This window comes from Lynx canadensis, chromosome A2, assembly GCF_007474595.2.
Source record: "Lynx canadensis isolate LIC74 chromosome A2, mLynCan4.pri.v2, whole genome shotgun sequence".
Lineage (NCBI taxonomy): Eukaryota > Metazoa > Chordata > Mammalia > Carnivora > Felidae > Lynx > Lynx canadensis.
The window spans coordinates 117,230,550-117,254,916 of NC_044304.2; the positions used below are offsets into that span (position 1 = coordinate 117,230,550).

The following is a 24,367-nucleotide window of genomic DNA, read 5'->3' on the forward strand; positions in this document are numbered from 1 at the left end:
TTGGCATTTCAGGCATAAAGGAAAACTGTTTCCCTTGTGAAGAAGGCCCCTGTGTTTCCAGCAGTGCCCCAGATGCAATGTTTGTTTTAGGTGGAGGGAAAGGAAGGCAGGCAGAAAGGGAGCCGAGAAATGGCTTTTTTTCTAAGAGTGGCAGATCATTAATAATCGGTGAAGGATGAACTCGAGAAGCCTCAGTGCACATATTTCTAGGGCTGAAGTTGAAGACTTCATTAATATTCTAGAGGAAGATTGCTCCCGTGAAGTTTCCTCTGGGCCTCCGATCTAACTCAGCACCATGTAAACAGCAGAGGAGCAATAGATTCTGAGATTAGCTTCCAGAACTTTATCAGTGGACTCGGGAGAAGTGGGGTTCTCCACCCTAATGCAGAAATAAGCTGGTTTGCTTTGCTGTTAATCAGTTCGGGTTTCGCCTGTTTTGAGTCTCCAGGCTTATATATTGTAGGAAAATGCTGAACATCCATTTCTTTGGCAAATGTTTAGCTCCGGTAACATAAAGTGTGCCACATTTGTTTTAACCATGTTTAGAACTACTTCAACATGACAGTTTATCAGCCCAGGCCAGAGACCTTTCACATCTTACTTTAATTCGTCGAAAATCGGCTTACCCCTAGAGGCCCGAATGCACGGATAGAAGAAAACACAGCCTCTCTGTTTTGGCTAGAGAGGGATGGAAGGAGAGAAGAGGGTGGGGGGATTTCTCATCACATAATGAACACACACAAGTATCAACAATGGCCCCAGGGATGGCTAGGAGGTGGACACCCCGATACCTGGCTCTGGGCATGGGGTGAAAAGGGGGAAAAGAGGAGAGACATCATTTTCTGCTCATTCTGTGTATCTTGGGAGTTGTGCATTGGGAGGTGGAAGATGGCATATGGAAGAAAAGACAACCGGGGAATGGGGAGAAATTCCTTTGTTTTGTGCAAGGTCTCCCAAAGAGAGGGAAAAAAACAAGCAAGTAATAAATAATATGCCCACGTGTACCCCTGAGCCAAAACAACCCTCAGAGTTGAGACACTGCGGATCTCCTGTCCCGCCGACCCCTCCGCCATGAGCAAGCCACTTGTCCGGGTCGGTGGGTGGCTTTCCTGCCCTAACACTCAGGCCTTTAGCCTTTGTAGAAATATCTGCACTGGTACTTTGTAGCATTCTGATAAGAACAAGCCCTGTTTGTTTAAATATTAACTTCCCCACCGCTTCTGCCCCATTTCCATTCTACCCTTGTCTTCCAACTTTTTTTTTTTAATCCCTTAAAGGAAATGTCACTGAAACATAAGGAATAGATCATTAGTATGTCTAACGGTAGACATTTTTTATTATGGAAAGCTCTGAATCCATACTGAACAAAAGCAACTGTTCAGAGCTCTCAAAGAAAAAAAAAATTGCCCAGCAATTTTAAGTTAATGGGCAAGATTAATGGATTGTCATATAATGTGAAGGGAAAGTATTAGAAAAAAACGAAAGTGGCTCTGCAAAATTGGTTTGGAATTGGAGTCTACGTGAAGGCCCTTCAGTTGGAGGATTACTGTCTGCAGGGCTCGCGGCTAAGCGGGATATTAATTTGAAAGCCATGCCTTGTACCGATACCCAGCACTTAGTGGTTGGTTTTATGTTAAAAATGCTTAGTCTGAAGCCTGTGCTGAAAGTTTGCCCAAACATCTCATAGTTGATTGCAAACCCGAGTGCCTGGGGGCTCTGAGCCCACACCTCAAGAATGTGGGTGATTGGGTGACATTTTGGCTCCACACCTGGATTTGTCAAGGCCTCTTAACGGCTGCTGGGAATGTGCCCTGCCTGGGGCCCACTGCCCTCCCCCATCACCCCTCTGACAGATTAAAACACAACAGGGTCTGTTGCCTGACTGACACATTCCTCTCCTGTCTGCCTCTGAAAGGACTTTATTTAACAGTCCTGGAGTCGGGCTTTTGACTGACAGATTGTGAAGGGTAAAAGTCATTCGGTTCCATTAAGCCCTGTAACTGCTCGGGAACAAAACACCTTTAAAAAAAAGTGTCGGGGGGAGGGGAAAATAGAGCTGTGGAGAGTGGGGGCATGAGCTTTAGGGAGAAAAAAAGGGGATTCTTTTCAGGTTCAAAAACAATCCTTCTCTTTGCCTCTGTCTATCAATTAGGGCGGCATTCCCAGAGGGAATACAGGCCTGGCCTCATTGGTGTCATTCAGCCGCCAATCTCCTGACAGGGACACCAAAGGGCCTCATGTAGCGCTGCGGAAACTGTCTGTCAGGCCATCAGCAGCTGCTATGACGACATCACCTCTGTTTTTCTAGGACTATTATAGAGAAAGGGGGGGGTGGGCAGGGGGCTCACCCATCAGAGTCTAAGTCTCAGCTCCAAATTTCTGTTCATATTTTCCTTTTACAACCCCCCGCATCTCTTCAACCCCAGGGTGAATTGCTTCACAAAAACAACATCATTTCCTTGCCTGGCTGGGCTACGGGGTAAATAACTTGCCAGCCAAGGACACGGTCTTAGGTGTCAAAGAGGGGTTCTACTTCTGGGAAAACTGAAGTCCTGACTGAATACATTCAATGACTGGTTCACACGAGCCCAAAGAAATGCTATTTGTGGTGGAAGGTGGACCCACCACCGAAAGGCCGGCATAGGCAGAGCTGTGTGAAAAGCCCTTGGCCCCACAAAGGGCTTTCTGCCAAGCCTTAGCCTTGTTTAGGTTCCTGTGGCTTTCGTTCCCCCTTGAGTTTTGCTTGGAGCCCAAAGGCTCAAATGGAGTTCAAAACCCTAAGCCAAACTCAGCTCCAAGCAACCACTTCCCACTTTTGTTTTTCTGCCTTGCTCTCTCCTTTCCTCAAGGCCAGACACACACACAAGCTAACTTGGGTTCGCCCCCAAAGACTCTTCGGCCTCAGCCGATCACCCCGAAGACCCAAAACGACAAAGAAGGGGTGCGTTTACCTGAGATTCCTGGCTTCGCTGGCAAAAATTGCCTTATTGCCTCTTACCCCCTCCTCTCCTCTCTCTACCCTCTCTGGATTCTGCCTCAAACAAGGGAGGTAAATCCGAGCCATGATGGCCTCCTACAAAGATACGTGGTTGTCTTTCCGTGTCCTGTGATGGCAGCATTTGTGACTGCTAGCATTTTCCTGGTAGCCTTTGCACATTACAGGGAGCTACATGCAAATGGTAATGGCAGCACTTTGGACCAAACTGAGTGCTGGAGAGAGCCACTGCCAAGCCCCAAGGCTGGCTGGTCTTTCTGTTGCAATACTTCTATGGCGCTTCAGGGACAGGGATTACAGGGCTTCCCACTTTCACATAAACCGTACACGATGTTTAGCCAAATCCTGTAAGAACATGTACATAAAGCCCTCTCTGTGCTGCCAGGGCCATGATATCTATCTCTTTTCTATCTCTTATTTCCTCCTTCATTCTGAAGGCTCTGCAGGGGTCCCATACTTCCTGAACATAAACCCCATCTGGAGTGGCTGAAGTCCATCCACGCAGCAATACCCTGGTCTCAGGCATCCAGATGCTGGGTCTCGGAATATGTGCCACCTACATGAAGACTGTGCCTGGGGATATTTGGAATGAACTAGATTTTTGGCACTGGGGCTCTATGCAGAGGAGCAAGTGGGCAGCATGATAAGAGAGAAAGAGATGACTTGATTGTCATCTTCCTGCTCTATGGCCTCAGGAAGACACACTCAGGAGCCAGCCCTTTGCCATCTGTACCAACAGAAGTTGCAGCAGTCATGGGAGGCACTAAGGGTTCACTAACGAATGAACATTTCCAAACTGCTTTGCAGGTCTTTGGTTGCGATCTCTGCACATTTTCATCGCGGAAGCTGAGAGGAAACCAACCTAAGGGATTGGGCAGATAGGCAGGGATGCACGCAAAGAGCTCTAACTTCCTGGCGGGGGGCGGAGGGGGGGGGGAGAGTGCCACCGATAAAAGACTTCAGTTACTATCTAAAAAGATACAGGGAGCATTTCGCTCAGGATGGATTACTTCAAAATGTCACTTGGAGTAGCCCCGAGTGAGCAGATGCTTGGAGCTCCTGGGTGCTGAATGGCAAGCTGGGTTCCCATCCAGGGGCTCCACGTCACCCTCCAAAGCGCCATAACCCCATCCCTCCTCCTCATGATTTTTCACAAGGATTTCAGATCCAGTGTTGTGAGATGCTCACACTTCTGGCCTTACCACAGACCATGGGTTCCAAATGTTTCTCAGTGGAAGGCCCAATAGTATGAGATCTGAATATCAAATCATTTGTGTTGGAAAGACAACCATCTTTGTTTACTCCTTTCTCAACGAATTCTTGACTGCACCCAACCAAGAGGTTGACATAGCCCTCTCTGGCCCCACATTCCACCATCTATTATATCAGGGACTGTGTCTCTCCCGTTTTTTCTTTGCAGTGTGCTAGCAGGACTTAAATGGTCCGTTGGGTCCTCGATGACAGTAAGGCTTCCTTCCTGGCATATAATAGCCATTGGGTACTATCTTTGTGGATTGTATATTCTTATAGTAACTTCCACTGACCGGTTACATTGGGAATAACCTTAAACCAAACCTGCTACAGTTCAAATTCAATGGAATAAGTGGTTGCTACCATTTAGACTCTATATAAGTTTAGACAATTCACTCTTACTTATGTGCGAGGATACCCCCACTGTGAACCAGCCTACGCTTGTCAGATTCTTATAAAAGAGCAATAAAATCTGTCCTAAACACCACTCTTCTGTCTTTCATTTTCTCTCCCATGCAAACCAAGAGACTCGGTAAGAGGCACTCAACATAATAATACCTAACTTCTTCCCTACTCACCAACTCAGGAAAATGCTGAGCCAGATACATAGATGTTTACTTAGCAGGTTGCCTTGTGCTAAGAGTTCTGTCTTTCTGTCTCTCTCCACAGTGGGACAGGAACTGAGGATTTGAATGACCACCTGTAATCCCCACTGGAACAAATCCTGTGAGGATGGCTCTAACATGTTCCTTGGAATGTTACGAATTTCTAAAACATCATATATACCCATATTCAAAGGTAAATTTCATTACTTTTAAAATGATCCACGATTTTCTATTAGCCACATTCACAGCCCTCATGACAAAACAGCAATAAGTTGGAAGGAATTGAGATACAGAATGAGTCGGAAAAAACAAAAATAATTGACTAAGAAAAGAAATCCAATATATCAGCCTTAAATTTAAATATGAGAAGTATATTCTTGGCACTGCACAGAAGCATTTTGGAAAAGCTCATTTGAAAAAATGAATGAATTGATCTGTTAAAAGTACAGAGACAGCTGACTCTCAGATCCTTAAACAGTAATAAGGCTAAATTTTTCCAAGACCCTGAACCTCAACAGTGATCTTAGACCAGGGATTAAAGATACACAGGCACATTAATCTTTGCTTCACTTTCCCAGACCTCATGGATTATAATGAATTTACTAGAATAATCATTATCTAGGAGAACACTGGCTTTTTAAAAGGGAACTTAACTAAGAAAAGTAAAGTCATTCTAAAGATAAAATTAACTCTGGTTGGGAGTAATGAGCACTGAGTGCCTTCTTCATAGCAGTGGACTATAAATTTAATCCAAATATGTAAGATTTCCCTCGTTTCTTTCATACAGTTGACTAGCTTTGAAAAATATCGTGCCCTTTAATTTTCAAACACTTGTTTTGCTCTTAAATATACAAGGAGAAGGAATGGAAGGAGATAACGGAACAAAGGAAGAGGTAAGAGAGTAACATGGCTCAGCTTGTTACTAAGGTTAATAATGATGCATCCCTGATATGAGCATTCATCATTAGCTCAGCTGAGAGCTGAACAAGCCATGGAGCCCAAAAGCGGGATTGAAACAGCACAGAAATGAACCAGCCACAGATGATTTTTCTCAAGATGCTGGTGTCCAGTTAATTCTTAAACTAAGTAATGAGAAAAAGTTGATCTTATTCCAAAATGAAGTTGAGTATCATGGTGCTTCCACAGCCAGAAAGAGCTAATCGTCAAACAAATTCTGTCCCATGATCTTTTTTCTCTAACGTTTAACATTTATTACGGCTTATGCATTTAGAAACTGAAGCAGTTCATGTGAAAGAACTGTTTAACCTTTTGTGAGAAAACAAATTCTCACAAAGCGCAACGCCCTGGAAAAATATGTGCTTAATTGGGACCAAAAGCCTAGCATTGTTGTATATTGGAAATGAATGTGTTTCATTGAATTTCATGGTATTTTTATTATAATTTGAGAGGCAATAATAGATATTAAAGATTCTTTGGCAGAAGATCTTTGTTTGAAAATGTTCCAAGGTTCAAAGCTCAGTTTTCTTGCTCTGCACCATTTGCTTCTCTGTCAAGTAGTGTTGACAAGTTCACAACACCAAATAGCCAATTGTTGTTCCTTTCTGGAACCTCCTTATCTTTCTTGGGAAACAGAGAGCTTTTTGAAATTTCCAAGTTTCTTCTAAGACTCCGGAGATGAAAGAATCAAGAGAGAAGAATCTGGCTCATCTTGGTTTCCATTTGTTCCATACACTTGATCAGAACGTGATAAATTCTCAGATTTCCATGAGAACTGATCAACACATCACCTATCATTTCAGCAAAGGTTGACAGGTGAGATGTTAAAAGATATCACGCCTTTAGGGCACCTGGTGGCTCAGTCAGGTAGGAATCCAACTGTTGATTTCGGTTCTGATCATGATCTCTCAGTTCATGCAGTTGAGCCCCACATCAGGCTCTGTGCTGGCAGAGCTCTGTGCTGGCTCTGTGCTGGGATTCTCTCTCTTCCTCTCTCTTTGTCCGTCAGTGTTCTCTCTCTCAAAAAAATAAATAAATATAAGATGTCATGCCTTTCTTTCTAACAGTCTCTCCCACAAGGACACCATGGCTTAGGCCCTGTCCTTCTTCGTAATTCCCAACTACATCATGTGAATGCTATTTCATATTGGTCTTTCCAGGAAAAAATATAGCTGTGGCCTTTCTCTGAATGCCTGATCAAGATTTTCTATGAAGTCTTCATCGTTTTCCCTCTTTGTTCCAGGACCCAAGCTACAGAAAAAATCAAAATCCAAGCTGGGAGCCAATCAAAAACCAAAAACCATCGTTTTCCAAACTGATAGGTTTGGAAACATTGAGCAAAGTAAAACTTTTCTTCAGTTCTTTTAGATGCACATTCATTAAAGCCAAGAGTTTTTCTGCTTTAAGTACTTGAAGTATGTATATAATTGGCTGTTGTTCTAGAACAGTCACCACTCATGCAGTTTTAAACGGGTGTCAGAAAGCACTATCGTGCTCTTACTGTTGGTGTGTCATTGACAATTTGGGCTGCCTGTGTGCATGAGTGTCTTTCCTGCTGGATTGATGCGTTGTCTTTGCAGGTGAATGTATGCTGTGCTGACTGTAGTGCCATGATGAAGCACCTGCATTCTGAGCATCAGATCCTCAACTGTGCTTGAAAAATACTTGGGGGGTGGGGCACCTGGGTGGCTCAGTCAGTTAAGTGTCTGACTTCAGCTCAGGTCATGATCTCAAGGTCCGTGAGTTTGAGCCCCGCGTCAGGCGGTGGGCCGACAGCTCAGAACCTGGAGCCTGCTTCACATTCTCTGTCTCCCTCGCTCTCTGCCCCTCCACCACTCGTGCTCTGCCTCTCACTCTCTCTCTCTCTTTCTCTCAAAAATAAATAAACATTTTTTAAAAACTACTTAAAAATACTTGAGGGACAACTGTGTGGCTCTGTCAGTTAAGCCTCCGACTCTTGATTTCAGCTCAGTTCGTGATCTCACTGTTTGTCTGGTCGAGTCCCGCCCTGGGCTCTGTGCTGACAGCACGGAGCCTGCTTGGGATTCTGTCTCCTTTTCTCGCTTCCCCTCCCTCACTTGCTCTCTGTATCTTTCTCAAAATAAATTAAAGTAAACTTAATTTTTTTTAATGAAAATACTTGAAAGAGAGTAGGATCCCCAACACAACACAATTATGAATTTAAAAAATTTCTATATAAATCAGGGCAACTCAAGCACCCACTCCTTACCCTAAATATTAGCCACCACACAGAGGAAAGTTCAGGAACCATAACATCTTCCTTTTAGGTTTGGACTGGAGCTTATCCTATCACCAGAATTTTTTTCTTGTAATTGATTCCTCTTTATTACTGGTTTTCTATAAGTATTTGAGTATAATTTCAGATCTTTTTTAAAAAGCTCATTTTAAGCAAACTCGTAACAATGGCAAAGAGTCACTTTGAAATCAGTAAGACACCAGAGCACAAAATATACACGTACTAATTAACCTTACCTTCATGTTTATACTACGTCTGTAGCCAAGTCTGAAATGTTTTATGTATCATGACATTTCCCCTCCTGTGAAGAGTCTATTATCTTTGCTGAAACTTTATTTTCATCTCCATTAGTTAAAAAGCAAATGAATTTGGCCCAAAATGCAAAATATTTTAAGAAATGGGGGTGCCTGGTTAGCTCAGTCGGTTAAGTGTCCAACTCCGGCTCAGGTCATGATCTCACGGTTTGGGGGTTCGAGCCCCACATCAGGCTCTGTGCTGACAGCTCGGAGCCTGGAGCCTGCTTCGGATTCTGTGTCTCCCTCTCTCTCTGCCCCTCCCCTGCTTGCACGTGCAAAAAATAAACATTAATAACGAATGTAAAAAATAAACATTAAAAACAAATGTAAAAAAGAAATGGGAATCAGCTGTTTAAAAATACATACACACCACCATCAGGAGCACTTATAACAACACAATGGCAAGATTGGGGTAGCATGTCTTTGGCTGTTTCCAGAGTCCCAATGTGAAGTGGAGACATTGAGTTCAATTATGTAGCTATTTTGGTTTGGTTTGCCTAGCTTGAATGATTGGGATATTTGTCCCAATTATTCCCTAACACTTTGTACATGCAGATGTAGGCTTACCTTGTGATTGGGTGCAGAACCTTCAATGGGGAGATGGGAAACTCAGATTCTGTGTTTAAGTGGCCCAATGATTAAGCCTGTAATGTTGACCAAGTTACATCCACTGCATGCCTCAGTTTATTCATCTTACAAATAGGCAAAGAGGGAGAAACCCCATTTTATTAAAGCCAATCAAGATGACTGGACTTAAAACCCTCTTCTGCAGCTTTGAGAGTAAATGGGACATAAACACGAAATAATGTGTTAGACCAGGTTTCCTAGTAAACAGAGCCAGAAGCAGGAATTAAGTTCTGTTGCTTTCTTTGGCAGGTATAGCCTCGGGGCAACAGAAGTGAAAGGAAAGAGAAGCGAGGCAGGGAAGGATAAAAAGCAAGGCCAAGCGATGCTTCACCGTGGGCCTCAAAGAATCTGGAGCAGGAGGAGGGAGAGGAAATGTTTTTACCAATTTCCTGTCTATCTCCTGTTTGCCATTGGTCAATGAGTGCACCATGGGGAGTTAACACCCCGCACTTCCCGGTTGAACCATCTAGTCCCTATGACACAGCCCATGGCCTGCAGGGCAGCATTCCATCGGAGCCAGGATGTCACAGAGAACCAGAGAGGTGGGTGTGTGACAGCATGGCGTCAGGCTGCAGAATGATGTCAGCCCTCAGCGAGTGAAAGCCACAGGAGGGACTCAGCAGAGAGAGCGGCTGAGAGCCTGGAGGCAAAGCCCAGAGAATCTGAAGATATTCGTGAGATGTGTCCAGTACAAATGCATTTAGCCAAGTTGAATCCCTACTATAACTACAGGTTTGGCATACCTATAAGTTAGGAAGAACTACCAAAGTGCCAATCACTTTGCCAAAGAACATGGCGTTGGTTAAAACCAAGGCCGTTGACGTTTCCGACTTTGAACAGCAAAGTTAAAATACGTTCTTAAATACACTGTTTAAATGGAAGGGACACGATGCCAAAAGCATAGATGATTTTAAGCCTTTCCAGAAGCCACCATGTCACCAATATCAAGGGTGTGAAAACCTCACACTAAGAATTAGCCCAGCTGTTCCCATAGCTAGAAATTCACGATAGTCACCATGTACGAGTCTCTGCTTCCCTGGTCATGGGTAGGAATGCCCTAGGAAGCAGGGCAGAAGCAAAATTCATGGGCACTGTCTTTCTATTAAAGAGCTCACATTTGAGTTGGGAGGGCAGGAGATATTTATTTTTCTTCGTATGCTCAGCTTCTGTTCTTCCTCCTTCCTTTTTTTTTTTTAATGTTTATTTTTGAGACAGAGCATGAGCAGGGGAGGGGCAGAGAGAGAGAGACAGACGGACACAATCTGAAGAAGTTCCAGGCTCTGAGCTATCAGCACAGAGACCGACGCAGGACTTGAACCTGTCAACTGTGCGATCATGACCTGAGCCGAATTCGGACGCTCAACCCACTGAGCCACCCAGGCACCCCAGTTCTTCCTCCTTTCTAACAATGGTGCCCTAGATATTGTTTGAGCACCCACCTTCCCCCTCACTCCTTGCAGTTTAGGTAGGACTGACCCCATCCCCAGCTTCAGGGCATGTGCCCCACAGCTGGCCCGTTAGAGCCACATGACTTGTTCAGGAGTGGTTCACAGCCAACATGAGCCAATTTAGCAGACAAACGTGTCTTCTTTTTTCTTCTGGATTTGGAGCTGGGGAGATCTATTTGTAGGGCTGCTGGCAGCCATTTGGCCTCACCAGACAAAGCACGCCTGAGTAACAGAGCCAGCTCAATGGAAGGCAAAACTGAGAAACGGAGAAAGACTGGATCTCAAGAGCATTGTTAAAGCCTCTGGATCCAGCTGAACTCTTTGGTTACTGAGCCAATCAAGTCGCCTTTTTGCTTAAAGTAGTGTGAGTTGAGTTTTCTGTTACTTACAGCTGAAGAATCTGAACGCACAGGGAGACAGACTCGTGAGTAATCATGATGCAATGTGATCAATCCTCACATGAAGAGAGAAACTAAATAAATGCTTGGGGAGCCCTGGACAGAAAGTACAGCTTCTTTGGATCTCTATTAGTAAAATGACTGGGTCTGCATAGATAACCTTTAAAGCCCTCCAGTCCTGACCCCATCCCAACACTCTATGGCTCCTGAGGGCCTCCCTTCGGTGTCCAGGACTGCTACACAGGGCGTAAGCACACTCATGACCATCCATTTACTTTTCTCCACATTCTAGAATGTTCCATCAGATTATCAACACAGTGGGTCACAGTTTGTAAATGTAAACCCATAGCCAATTAGTGGAAGAGGAGGTGAGCCTGCCAATCGATAATCATCAGACCACCTCAGACACTTCCAAAACTTACCTCATGACATTCCTGGATCCTTAGGTAAATCCTTAGACTTGAGGCTTAAGAAAATGAATCACACATGTGTCTTCCTCTCTGATGTGATGTGCAATGGTCTGGGTGAAGCATCGTAGCTGTTCTATATAAATACAAGAAGGATTTGAATACATAAGATGATGAGCAAGGTAGGAGGGAGAATAAGAATCAGAGAAAGTTCCAGGAGTCGTCATCATTCTGGCAGTGGACTACTTTCTGGGGTTCCTTTCCTGTAGCGCCTACAATAGTTTATTACAAGTAAACACAGAGTTAATCCAGAAAATGGCTTAGTCTCCTTCCCTGAACATGCAGATCCTTTAGCCAGAGACGGGGGCGGGGGGGCTCGTCCACACACCAGGTGTCATCTGGACAAAGGGGGTTTCTGCTCTCCTCGCTCTCCAGGCTAATTGCACATTTCAGACGCAGTGGAAATAAAAACCCGTCATCCAGTCATCCACTGCTGCTGTCAACGCCAGCACTGCAGTTCTCAACAGAGGCAACTGGCTCCCGGCCATCCACATATTCCCACCTCTCACTTGCGGTCATCATTCTGGTCATTAGATCGCAACAATAGTAGCCAGATAACCACAGTCAGAACAGAGAGAGAGCATTCTTTAATGCATTCCCAGTATGGACCTCCCCAGTGTGGCTGGTCACACTGAAGAAAAATCATGCAATTATTTGTACCACCACCTCTGTGTGTGTGTGTGTGTGTGTGTGTGTGTGTGTGTGTGTGTGTCAGAGAGACAGACAGAGAGAGAGAGAGAGAGAGAGGATGGGGCAGGGGCAGTACCTACTAGTAGCCAGGTATTATGTTAGGTACTTTGCATGCATTATCTTGTTTTGTTTTCACAATCATCCTGCCACATAAAAGCTCTATGGTCTCTATTTTACATAGAAACTGAGGCTCAGAGATATTTGCTAACTTGCCCAAGGTCACACAGCTAACAAGCAGTGGGAACTGGCCTCAAACCTAGAGGCGCATTCTTACCCATTACGCTCAGCTACCTCCCCTAGCTTTTGTTCTTTTCCCAGAGGTGATGTGATTCAATCCCACAACCCGCCCAGTTTGGGGGGTTTTTTTGGCCTCACAGAATTTCTTCCATGACCCCACTCCCAGTTTGTTCTGCTCCCAAATCCCGAGATGGAAAAGTTACCAGATGAGACAGTATACTTGTAACTAAAATATCAATGTCATTCCCGGAGTGCTGCTGGGAATATACAAAAGTGCTCTGTGTTTATCAGTAAGCAGATAGTACATACGTGAACTCAACCTCTGACAATGTATGCGCATATGTATTTGGGTAGATCCGACACATGAGATCCTCTCAAAAAAGATCTTGAGAGAACTTTTATCCATCCAACACATTTTTATTGCCTATCTCCCACGTGACACTGGGACAATACTAAATGACTAGTTTGATCTTTGCATTTCTGGGGCAGACACGTAAGCAGGTGCAAATAGAGGGAAGAACAGACAAACTTCACAAATGTGCTGCCAGCCAAATCCTTTGACTGCCATGTGGAAAGACCAGAAATATAGGGAAAAGTTTTGAAGGAAGTAACATTTTAATTATGCCTTGAAGGCTAAGAAGAATTTTGACAAGTGTAGAAGGGGAAGAAGAAATTCCAGGGGACACTGGGGGTAAAGAAAATAAGGTGGTAAGCTGAAGTCAGATCTTCACCAGAGAAAATAGTCTAATCTGATCAGTAGGTAAGAGGCCATTCGGGACTCTTGAGAGGAGCTTGACAGACAGAAGGGGCCAAACCATACAGGACCTTTACAGAAGACAGGGGGTGTTTTTTGTACACCCGCCACCCATATTGCCTTTAGACAGCTGCTCCTCCTTCACTACATGTGGTCCCAGTGGGTCTGTCATCACTGAGACCAGGCATCCACAGTCATGGGGTGGGCACATGGCTCGGGAGGACCTAATCAGAGCCGGCATGAATGACTGGTCTAGGGCTGGACACAAGATCCTAGTAGGGTCAATCAGGGCTTCCCTGGCTTCACACGATAACAGAAAAAAGAAGTGCTTCTTTCTTCCTATGTTGAAAGATTATCAGTTTGCATGTGGGCGGCCATCTTCCCCACTTTCTGAACAGACTGTGCCTGTAGAGTGAAGCCATGACAATGAGGGACCTGAAGCCAGGAGGTGACAGACAGAGACAGGGCCCAGAAGACGTTGATTGAGCCCCTGCACCCACCTCTGTCTGAGGCTCTAGATCCATCCTTAGACTCCTCAGTCACATGAGCCATTAACTGATCTCCCTTGAGCTAGTTTGAGCCAAGAGTCCTGACCGGTTCGGCTACGAATGTTATACTAAGGAGTTTGGGCTTCCTGAGGTAGGGCTGGGAAGACACTGAAAAGCCTCTCCTCTCCAATGCTTAGAGAACAGACTTGTACTGCAGACGGAAAGTCTATGGAGAGATTAAACAACCTTTCAGGGGTCAGAGGCAACATCCACAGAACCTTCTAACTCATTATGCAAATGAAAGCAGTTAAACCCTTTCCACAGCCACTGTAGAATAACACACTTTGCTACCAAAAGCTACCCAAAGAGCCACACTAAATGATAAACCTGAGTTAGAGCTGCACATTACTCCCAGTATCGTCAGCAAAATCTGGATAGTAGACGTCTCACCCCACAGGGTGACAATATCTCAAGAGGAGCAGGTGACTTGTAAGGTCAAGGAACAGGGCCTGAAACAGCATTACTGTAACAAATGTGAAGGGTCCGGTTACCTCCCTCTCTGAAACCCAAGACGTTTGAAGGAAAAGAGGTGCTGAAATATCTGCCGCTGGCAGTGACACCTGAGAACACGGGTGACCGCCCCTGCCCCCACCCCGCGCATGCAAGGGCAGGGATCGGGCCTTTTGCTGCAAATAGCTTTGAACCTTCTGCTTACCTCCAGCCCTCGCTTCTATCTCTGAGAAAAAAAGAAAACCACTTTGCTCTTAGCCCAGGCCGAGTGTATCAGGTTACTGTCACTTTGGCAGGTCCCTGTCACAAGATGAACCCTGACCAAATAGGAGCTACTCAGGGCTGGGAAAAGCCTCAAGTGGGCACTTGATCTTCCAGTGCCTCTGGATAAGAGAACATATAAGCCCAGGAATGTGCTTCCTCCGACCTGGAAGGCTCTGCCTCTGGGGCAGTTTCTTACCAGGCTGACTTAACATAGCAACAGGGTGGCGGGGGTGGTGGGGGGGGGGTGGGTGCCAGGGTGGCTCAGGTGGTTAGGCATCCGACTTCAGCTCAGGTCATGATCTCACAGTCCGTGAGTTCGGGCTCCACATAGGACTCTGTGCTGACAGCTCAGAGCCCGGAGCCTGCTTCGGATTCTGTGTCTCCCCTTCTCTCTGCCCCTCCCATGCTCATGCTGTGTCTCTCAATAATAAATAAATGTTAAAAAAAATTTTTAACATAGCAACAAGGAGACGAAGTGTGGACAAAGGGGGTGGCATCGCCTGTCGTCACCCTCTGCCCATACCAACTCCTCCTCCCACTGCCCTTATAGGACACAGAACGAAAAGCCTGGGAGAAGCAGGATGTCAGCCAGTGGCCACTCAGCCTAGGAGTGCTTAGCAGCATGTGTGTACAAAGGAGGCCGGGGCAGGGGGAGGCGGCACGGAGATCCCAGGACCCACCACGGCTGGGGCTTAGAAGACTCAAAGCAAACTCTTCCGGCCATCACCCCACTGTATGTGACTAATTCCCAGACACTCATTTTTCACATTTCAACAACTCTGAAATAGGAATGTATCTGTAATCAATGGTGTGGCATACTTGAAAATTGTTAGCTTTTCCTTTCTTGGGGATTTCAGAAATAATGGTGTGTTTTACAGCTGATGTTTTTCTAGGTTCAAAAAAATAACGATATGCAAGACCACCTGCTCACAGTGTTAAACTAAAACTCCCAGTCTATTCCCCAGAGACATTTTATAATCCAAAAGACCCACTGCAGCAGTGAGAGCAGGAGTCACAAAAACCAGAAGGGACCCTGGTGCTGCAAGAGAGGCAAATGATCTACGCCACTCAGTGTCCTCAGAAGTTGTAATGTATAAAAGAAGGTATGAGCTACAAATCACTCACATTTGGAAAATGGCAGATTGATGCCTCCTATAAGAAGTCATCAGCTCCGATAAGCATTTCTCATCTTGATGCCTGAGTTGAGGGCACATGGTGGCAGGGGTGATAAAGTGATTGGGATGCTGGTAATATGATGATGACAATGATAAGACCTAACATTTAGATAGACCTTTATAGTTCTCAGAACATTTTCCTGCGCATTACATGACCTCATGACCTCAGCTGGTATCACCACCCTTTTTTTTAAGTTTATTTCTTTATTTTGAGATTTATATATAGATATAGATATATAGATAGATAGATAAGTATAGATAGGTATAGATAGATATAGATATAGATATAGATATAGATATAGATATATACAGAGAGAGAGAGAGAGAGAACAGGGGAGGGGCAGAGAGAGAGGGAGAGAAAGAATCCCAAGCAGGCTCTGTGCTGTCAGCGCAGAGCCCAACATAGGGCTCGATCCCATGAACCATGAGATCATGACCTGAGCCATAATTAAGAACCAGACACTTAACCAACTGAGCCACCCAGGCACCCCTCTTCCCCCTTTCTATAGATGAGGACACTGAAGTATAAGACATGGGTGTCTCACCCAAAGTAGCATGGTTAGTCAATAGTTAGTCAATGGTGGAGATTTTACCAGACTTCTCAGCAATACAATCTTTCCTTATGACCCTTCAACTACTCCACCAGGAACGAGGGAAAGATTGGGCCTGAGGCAGACCTTTCTCCAATCCTTTCGAGCTCACAAAGTAGAAATGAGTGTGATAAGTTTACTTTTTTACCAACATTCCAGAAAAGAAAATGTTGGTTAAGGAGAGTTGAAAGGACAAACTCGTGTTTTAAAGTCCTTGTTTAAAATGATGTGTATAAATAAACAATTAAATAAACAAATCTATGTGTATATTAACACTGAGATTTGAAATTTTTGTATAATAAATTATGTTTGCCTCAAAGGCACTTTTGTTAAAGTGGTACAAATTTGGAAAATAATAAAAGGTTCAAAATGTTGAAAAGTAGTTACACAATCAATTAGCCCCCAGTTAAGGAGTGCCTTTAGCAAGCAATACACACACACACACACACACACACACACACACACAGAGAGAGAGAGAGAGAGAGAAAGAGAAAGAGAGAGAGAGAGAGAGAGAGAGAGAGACAGGCTGTGATGGAACTCTTCCCTCATGGGAGCAGACAACGCAATTACAATGCAATTAGGGGGACAAGGCAAGCATTAAAAGATATATCAACACACAATAGTAAGTGACCAGCCCAAATAGGGGAAAGAGGACTATGGCTGGGATTGTCAAAGCAGGCTACCTGGCGAAAGAAGGACTTGAGATAGGCTTAAAGGATGTCAGGATTTGGCTCAGCTGGGAGGAGGGAGAGCTGGCATTCCTGTGTCCAGTGAACAGGTGAAGAAACAAACAAAATGTTATCTAGGGCTTGGCATATAGCAGGGTGCTCACTGAGGGTCACTGAGGGGAAATGGAAATGAACAGCCGTTTCTCTAGAAAAAGTACAAGCCCGGCTAGAAAAGTGGAATATAAATAGAGTCTTATAAATAGAGTCTTAAGAGTCTTAGGAGAGAGTTCCAAGGAAAGGTTATAAAGTTCTTTAAAAACAAGACTAAGGCATTTGAATTTCAACCTATAAATAATGAGGAGCCACTGAAGGTTTTTGAGCAGCACAAAGGGTGGTAGGAGTAGACTTTACACAGATACCTGCAGCACGTCAGTGATGGACCCCCTAGAAAATTTCCATGTAAAACAGTGGGAGGGGATCGTTGAGATAGAGACCTTATCTAAAGTGGATCCTGAGATGGGTACAGCTGACTTCTGTGATGGCCCAACCGCTTGGTCCTCAAGGACACACGACAGAGTTTAGGCTGTCAGTGGGCATACAGGCAGAAATGTCCCACAGCAGTGGAACTCAGGTCTCTCACTCAGGAGAAAGGCACAAACTACATTTATATATAAATAGATGGAGACGGAAATAAATGCGGATGTTAGTTTTCCACGTTGATTAATAAATTTCAACACCTAGTTTCATATACGTGTGTATATCTGCATCAGTAGACGATGCATAGATGAATGGTAGACAGACAGATATGTTTGGCATTTGTGCTTCTGATTCTCTCTCCTCTCATTCTCTAGCCTTTCTCTCCTCCCTCTTCTACAATCCAGCACCACATGTCACTGAGATAAGTCCTGAGGCTGACTTTTTCAGATAATGACAATGTGCCTTTCCAGCAACGGAAAAACTGCAATATTGCCTTGCTTCTGATCTGCAAGAGTACTGAAGATAGAAACACCTGCTGGAACCATGATTGGCACAACTCATTCATTTGACAAGTATTTCTTGAGCACCTCCCAGGTGCTGGCATGGTGCTTGGTGCTGGGGGTACAGCTGTAAATAGGACCTTCTTCATTCATTCACTTAACAAGTGTTTCTCAAACACATTCTATGTATAAAGCTCTGTGCAAAGAGCTGTGTTGGTCGTCGTTCCTTACTTCAAACGATCACAGCCTCGCAAGAAAGAAAATAAACCCCTACTGGCAATATCAATATACATGAAGTCATCACCTTGCAGGGAGTACATTCACGACTCTGGTCTCAAATAAAGTGTTCCACTCCATACACCCGCGGGGGAAGTAAGGTCTGGGGAGGAAATGAAACCTTTATAACTGTCCTGAGCATGTGGGATTAACAAGTGCTCTTGTAAAAGCAAATGCCAACTGCGAAGCTGCCTATTGGCCTGTTGCCTCCTCAAAGGCATTTATGTTTATTTATTTATTTGTTTATTTATTTGCTAGATTTATCACATTTGCAGGCTGTGCCATTTGGCCTCAGGGTCAAATAAATCTCTTTTAAAACCTTAACATCATTCTTAAGCATTGTGTACCCCTGCCTGCCCCTGACGGACCTTTCTAAAGGCTTTACAAGAACAGAATTAAATCCATTTTACAAATAAATACACTGGGAACAATAGAGCTTAAATGCATCACAGAAGGCAAAAATAAACTCCAGGAAAAATCTGGAGGTAAGGCGAAAATGTCCTACCGCCCCTTTTTGAATCCTCAAAGTTAAAAAAAAAAAAAAATGGTGGTGGGTAGAATTTTACCTCTCTTCTTCTTGGCACATGTCCCGGTGTAGAAGGCATTTTCTCCGTGAGGATTTGTCACAAGGTCCAGGAAGACAGCCAAGAATCATAACAAAGTGTGGAATGGAATGGAATGGAATGGAAATACATTTTTAAGAAAGCTGGCCATGTCATTTGAAAATTCAGCCGAGGCAGATTCAACTCCCAAGGTCTAAGGCTGTCTCTGGGAGACAGTTAAACAGGAAAGAATAACTGACTGCTTGAGACTCTGATTCACATTATTATTCTACTAACATCGCTAATATTGTGTTAAATTATCCTTTCATTTATTCATCAAACATTTATCCAGCACTAGGTACTCAGCACAGAATTAGCTGCCATGGAACACCCACAGAAAAAATAAGGCAGGTCTCTGGTTTTAAGGAGTATTCATGCAAATTAAAAATCACAGAGTAATAAATCCTAGAAAAGTTGCCATCACAGCCTGAGGAAGGTGCTCCATATGAGCAGATGACTGTTACATTGTCACATAACCTCAGTCTACCATTTTCTCATTTTTTTCTCCTATGCCCTTGAATATAGCAAGACATACTCATTCTACTACAGAAACAATTTGCTTTTTCTACAAGGTGTTGACTTATTTGGGGTAAATTGGTGTATTTAGAAAGACATGGTGATATTTGCTATTGAAAACGTGTGGTTTTTTGTTGTTGTTCCCATTATTACCTTAAACCACAATTTTAGATTAACCAACGGACCCCCAGCCCCACCTCCATTGGGTAAGGGAGCTTCTACCCTACAATTTGTACCGCAATAACTAAAAAAGACCAGAAGCCAAGCCTTAAATATTTACGATTCTCTACCCTCACCCTGCTCACCCCCCTAAAAACAGGACTGATTAGTAGGAGTTCAATAAATACTTTAATAGATTAGATAAACAGTTGCAGGATCTTGTCATCTTATAGCCAACATCTCCTCTAAAATTTCTAATCAAAATGTAGCAAGATTTCTATACAATTGACATTGTGAAGCTAACCTTACTTCATCATCCATTTGTAATGTACCTTTTTTTTTTTTTTTTAAAGAGTGTTGACGAAAGTTGTATTTTCTTGGACAAGCCAGTGTGCCTCTCTGAACTGCAGTTTCCTTCTCTGCACTCCCCACACGGGCTGGTTTTAAGGCTCTAATTGGATAATGTATCCAAAAGCACCCTATAAACTATCAAGGATATGAAAGAGTAGCAATCTAGGAAAGCTGATCTATATTTAAATATAACAGTAATTTGGGGCGGCTGGGTGGCTCAGTCGGTTGGGCGTCTGACTTCGGCTCAGGTCATGATCTCACGGTCTGTGAGTTCGAGCCCCATGTCGGGCTCTGTGCTGACAGCTCAGAGCCTGGAGCCTGTTTCAGATTCTGTGTCTCCCTCTCTCTCTCCGACCCTCCCCCGTTCATAGTGTGTCTCTCTCTGTCTCAAAAATAAACGTTAAAAATAAAAAATTTAAATATAACAGTAATTTAAAATTTCTATTCACCATTAGTGTCTTCTTATCTTTTCATAACAAAAATTTGTATTAGTGTAATTGTATTGTTGGCTTAATAAATGTTAGCTACTGTTCAACTACATTTTGTGTCAACTAAGTCTGATAAACTTGCCTAAAGACCTAACAAATGACATGGTCATTTCTATGGAACTATGCAATCTGTGGTCCAAACAACGGACTTAAGAATGAATTTTTAAAACATCACCCATTTACAAGTAGGAATTATGCAGTAAATAGCGTTCTGAAACTGACAAATTAAAAAAAAAAAAACTTATGAGAATAATTTCAAGAGCAGAATGGCACATTCTGCCAAAGTCAAAAACCACATATTCCATGGACATATCAAATTGTAACCGTGATTTTAACAATTTAGCAGGTTTAGGAAGAACAAACTGCAGACATTTTCTTTCTGATTCTTACAGAATCCTTTTAACCAGAATGGCAAATTCCTGTTGGGGGCGGGGGGGGGGGGGGAGGGCGGGGGGGTGGAGGGAGGATCACCAGAGCAGTCACCAGTGAAAGATCCAATGTCAACCCCAAGACATGACTATTCAGCTATGGAATGAGCTTTCTCCAAAAGTATTTGAAATCCTCTATCCAAGAAAAAAAACCTAGACAAGAATTATTGAATTCCGTAAAGCTCACAGAACTCCTAACTTAATGGAACAATCTTGTCTTGCCAAAATGAACAGTCCTGTTCATTGCCTGCCCCCAGGGACCTTCCAGCCTCCTACCTCACCAGCCCACCCCATAAATGCTTGGCCTCACCCCCTAGTAAATGCCCAACAATCCCCGGAGACACTATGGGAGCGCAAGACACGTTTTTCAGACATGCTATTCCTGACTCCCGTCTCTGCGGCCTCCTGTGAATTGTTCAAGATCCAAGTTCACCTCCTTCCTTCCCCACATATTCCAGAGACAGTTGCTCCTTCCTTGGGCCTTTTACCATGTCAGGCACTGACTGCTTGTGTGATGATTCCCTTCTGCTTGCTTGTCTACTGACTCTAAGACCAGAAGAGCAGAAATCTCTTCAGGCACTCTTCTGAATGCTTTAACATCTATTAACTAAGTTAATACTCATATTATGTCCTATGACAATGATGCCTACTTTCACTAACCCCACTTCACAGGTGAGGGGACTGAGGCTTGGAAAAGTTAAGTAGCTTGCTCACGGCTCACACCCATACATGGCAGAGCTGAGATTTGAATGCAAGGTCTGTGTTCTTCTTCACTACGCTATCCTGGCTCCCAAAAACTGCACAGAGCAGAAGCATAAAGGTTCAGAAGCTGGCCTAAAATTTGACAAGAATCGCCTTTCCTCACAAGGAAGACTATATCCAAAGGCAGTCCGAGCACTTCCTTGGGTGCAGCCTAGCTTCGGAGCTGCTCCAAACAGAAGGGGTAGGAAAATTCTCATTTTGTGGCTAATTGAATTAGTGCCTCCCTCTCAAACGTAATGAAATTCAAAGCCATTTTATTAGTCCTCTTGGGACTCTTTGCAAAAATTCTTCCTCCGCTGTATTAGATTAGACGCCCTGTATAAAATAAGGTCAGAATCTTCCAGGATATTTCTTTGTTGCTCCTGCCTACACCAGGGCACACACGGGTCCCTCAGTTTAGTCTCCCAGGTTCCCTTCAAAACACCCCAGGAAGAGATCAGAATATCTTCTAAACACAAGAATCAAGCTGACGCTCATCTACCAGCACCTACCTCATCATGCCCCAGGGGCTAGTACTATGTGTTTCTGGATGCACCATTGAAACCATTCGCTAACACAGCTCAGGGTGACAGAGGTGGCCCATTTTATTTTTTTTTCAACGTTTATTTATTTTGGGGACAGAGAGAGACAGAGCATGAACGGGGGAGGGGCAGAGAGAGAGGGAGACACAGAATCGGAAACAGGCTCCAGGCTCTGAGCCATCAGCCCAGAGCCCGACGCGGGGCTCGAACTCACAGACCGCGAGATCGTGACCTGGCTGAAGTCGGACGCTTAACCGACTGCGCCACCCAGGCGCCCCAAGGTGGCCCATTTTAAAACAAATTACCTTTGCCCCTGACCACCCCATAGATATGAACAGCCTTTGAAAAACTTGGCTGTGTCCTAAAAGGTCTTTTGAGGACACCATGGTGTCCTCTTTATTAAGCATACGACCTGGACAGAAGGTCAAGGCTTCCTACCCTCCCGTGGATTTGTCTACACATCCTCAGGCTGGAGAGAAACCAAAGAAGGGCGTTTCCTGACTGCAAATTGGTCTTTTCAAAAAAATATTCCTAATGATGACTACGTTTCTGGGGTGCTTATTCTCCGTGTCTGGCCCTGTGCTGAGCACTGATAATCTAGGGAGTGAACATTGAATGCTGATTCTCAATATAATGCAAAAATTGGGCTCTAGAACCGGGCTGCATGGATTTGAACCTACAGCCCACATTTTTACTACACTACACTAAGAATCAGCATTCAATGTTCATCTGGAAAATGGGTTTAATAAAGGAGCCTAACTTATACAGTTGATGCAAATGTCTCATGTGTTCATATATGCAAAGTTCTTAAATCAGTGCCTGTGGAAGGGTTAGTGATTTGTCTTTCTCCCCAACATCAGTTTCTCCTCTCTCTCAATGTCCTGGTTAAAGCAATTCGCCCTGATTAGTCAAGCTGATGTTCCTCAACTTTTTTTTTCCATGTATCAAGTTCACTAATAAGTTTTCTGTCTTAACCAAGTACATGCACAAATACATATAAAACCTTAAAAAAGGTTTCATGAAACACTGTTCATGTTTATCATATGCTACACGCTCTGAGATTCTCTATTCACTACTGTCCTATTTTGTTTCTTTTTTCTGTGGCTTCAAGATAGCCACAATCCACTAAATTTATTTCATGACTTACCAATAGGTTGCTGCAGATGGTCTAGGAAGACAAAGCAAAACACTGATCTAAGGTAACCATCATTCATTAAATTCTAACACCACCCCTATGAGGTAAGTACTATCTAGTTCATTCAACAAAGGCGGGAACTCAGGCACAGAAAGATTAAGGAACTTACATAAGGTCTCACAACTTTCCAGCAATTCACACAGGCACCTATGATGATTGCCCCTGGTTAAGGAGCAGGCACTGGCCTAAGTTAGCTCAACTGAAGTGAATATGGATAAAGTCATGTGGACATTGACATCCATGCTACAGCGGAAGTGGAACAGGTCCGAGGAGAGTTGACACTGTGAACAGCAGGCTAGAAACCAGAAGAGAGATGCCCCTTGATGAGATGGCTCCACTTGGAAGCTAGTCTACTCTAAAGTGCCTCTGTTACAAGCTAAGGAGTTCCCCATTTGGTCAGTTTGGGTTGGGTTTTCTGCTACTTGCGGACAAAAGTATCTACATATCTTAACTGATATGTTGCCTTATTATACCCCAATATCATCACTATTTTGCAGAAAAAGAAGCTCAAAAAATTTACCAGGGGAGTCCTACTAGTAAAAGGCGGAGCCAAGATTCAAACCAAGGTCTAACTTCAAGACACTATACCAAACAGCTCACAGTAGATGGTGTGCTAAATTATAAAGGACAAAATCAGGGGGGTGGGTTATAATATACGTTGCCTTTTTCCAAGAAAAGTCATCATCACCTGCACCCCCCCCCACCACCACCCAAGCACGCTGCCTGCACGCTCCCAAATGCTCTTACCTCCTTTTCACTTTATCTCACAGCTATTTATGCTCCCATCTTAGGTTTTCCAGGAGACTCTAAGCTCTTAAAGGACAGAGTTCATGGGATGCAGCTTTATAGCTCCGTGCCTGTGTGTTGAAATCACATAAGAAATACACAAGGAACTGATTGTCCTTAAATCACTCTTTGTCCCACTTAGAAGTAACAGGGAGTGGGGAAGAAACGCTGCAATATTTAGTGGCAAGTTTTACACAGATTTCACCCAACACGACTCGGTCTTAGGTGTGTGCTACGTGCTGCTCCTTTTAACTGTCTCTATCAGAAGGGCAAAAGGCGAAAGCAAGATGGGCAGGATCATTTTCAAAACAGATAAACTATTGGCACTGCCCCTGACGCCAGGACCAGACCTGCTAAATCTGGCCCCTGTGAGTTTTCAGGTCTGATCTAATCCTACCCTTAAAGCCAAACTCGCATCCACTTTGGACTATGGCCTGGCTCTGAGTGCATTTTGAATCCCAGGACTGATGGCTTTGCCAACATTTTATGTGTTCCCTGGGAAACTCCTGGAGCACCACTGTGTTCAAGAGGCAAACAGCTTTGACCATGGCGTTCACCACTCACAGTCCTTCAGTGGCTTCCCCGCCTACCAGATCCAGTGGAAACTGGAATGCTTGGGGGTGCTCCAC

General features: G+C 44.1%; 1 long non-coding RNA gene across 1 annotated transcript in view; it reads right to left on the reverse strand.

The window, feature by feature from the left end:
• Nucleotides 1-23,752, reverse strand: part of LOC115500575 — a 29,458-nt gene extending 5,706 nt beyond the window's left edge. The window contains exons 1-2 of the long non-coding RNA XR_004343335.1: nucleotides 23,700-23,752; nucleotides 11,257-11,377 (exon numbers count right to left, since the gene is read on the reverse strand). This is a non-coding gene — a long non-coding RNA (uncharacterized LOC115500575). The remainder of the gene's footprint in view (nucleotides 1-11,256; nucleotides 11,378-23,699) is intronic.
• Between the last annotated feature and the right edge of the window lie 615 nt (nucleotides 23,753-24,367).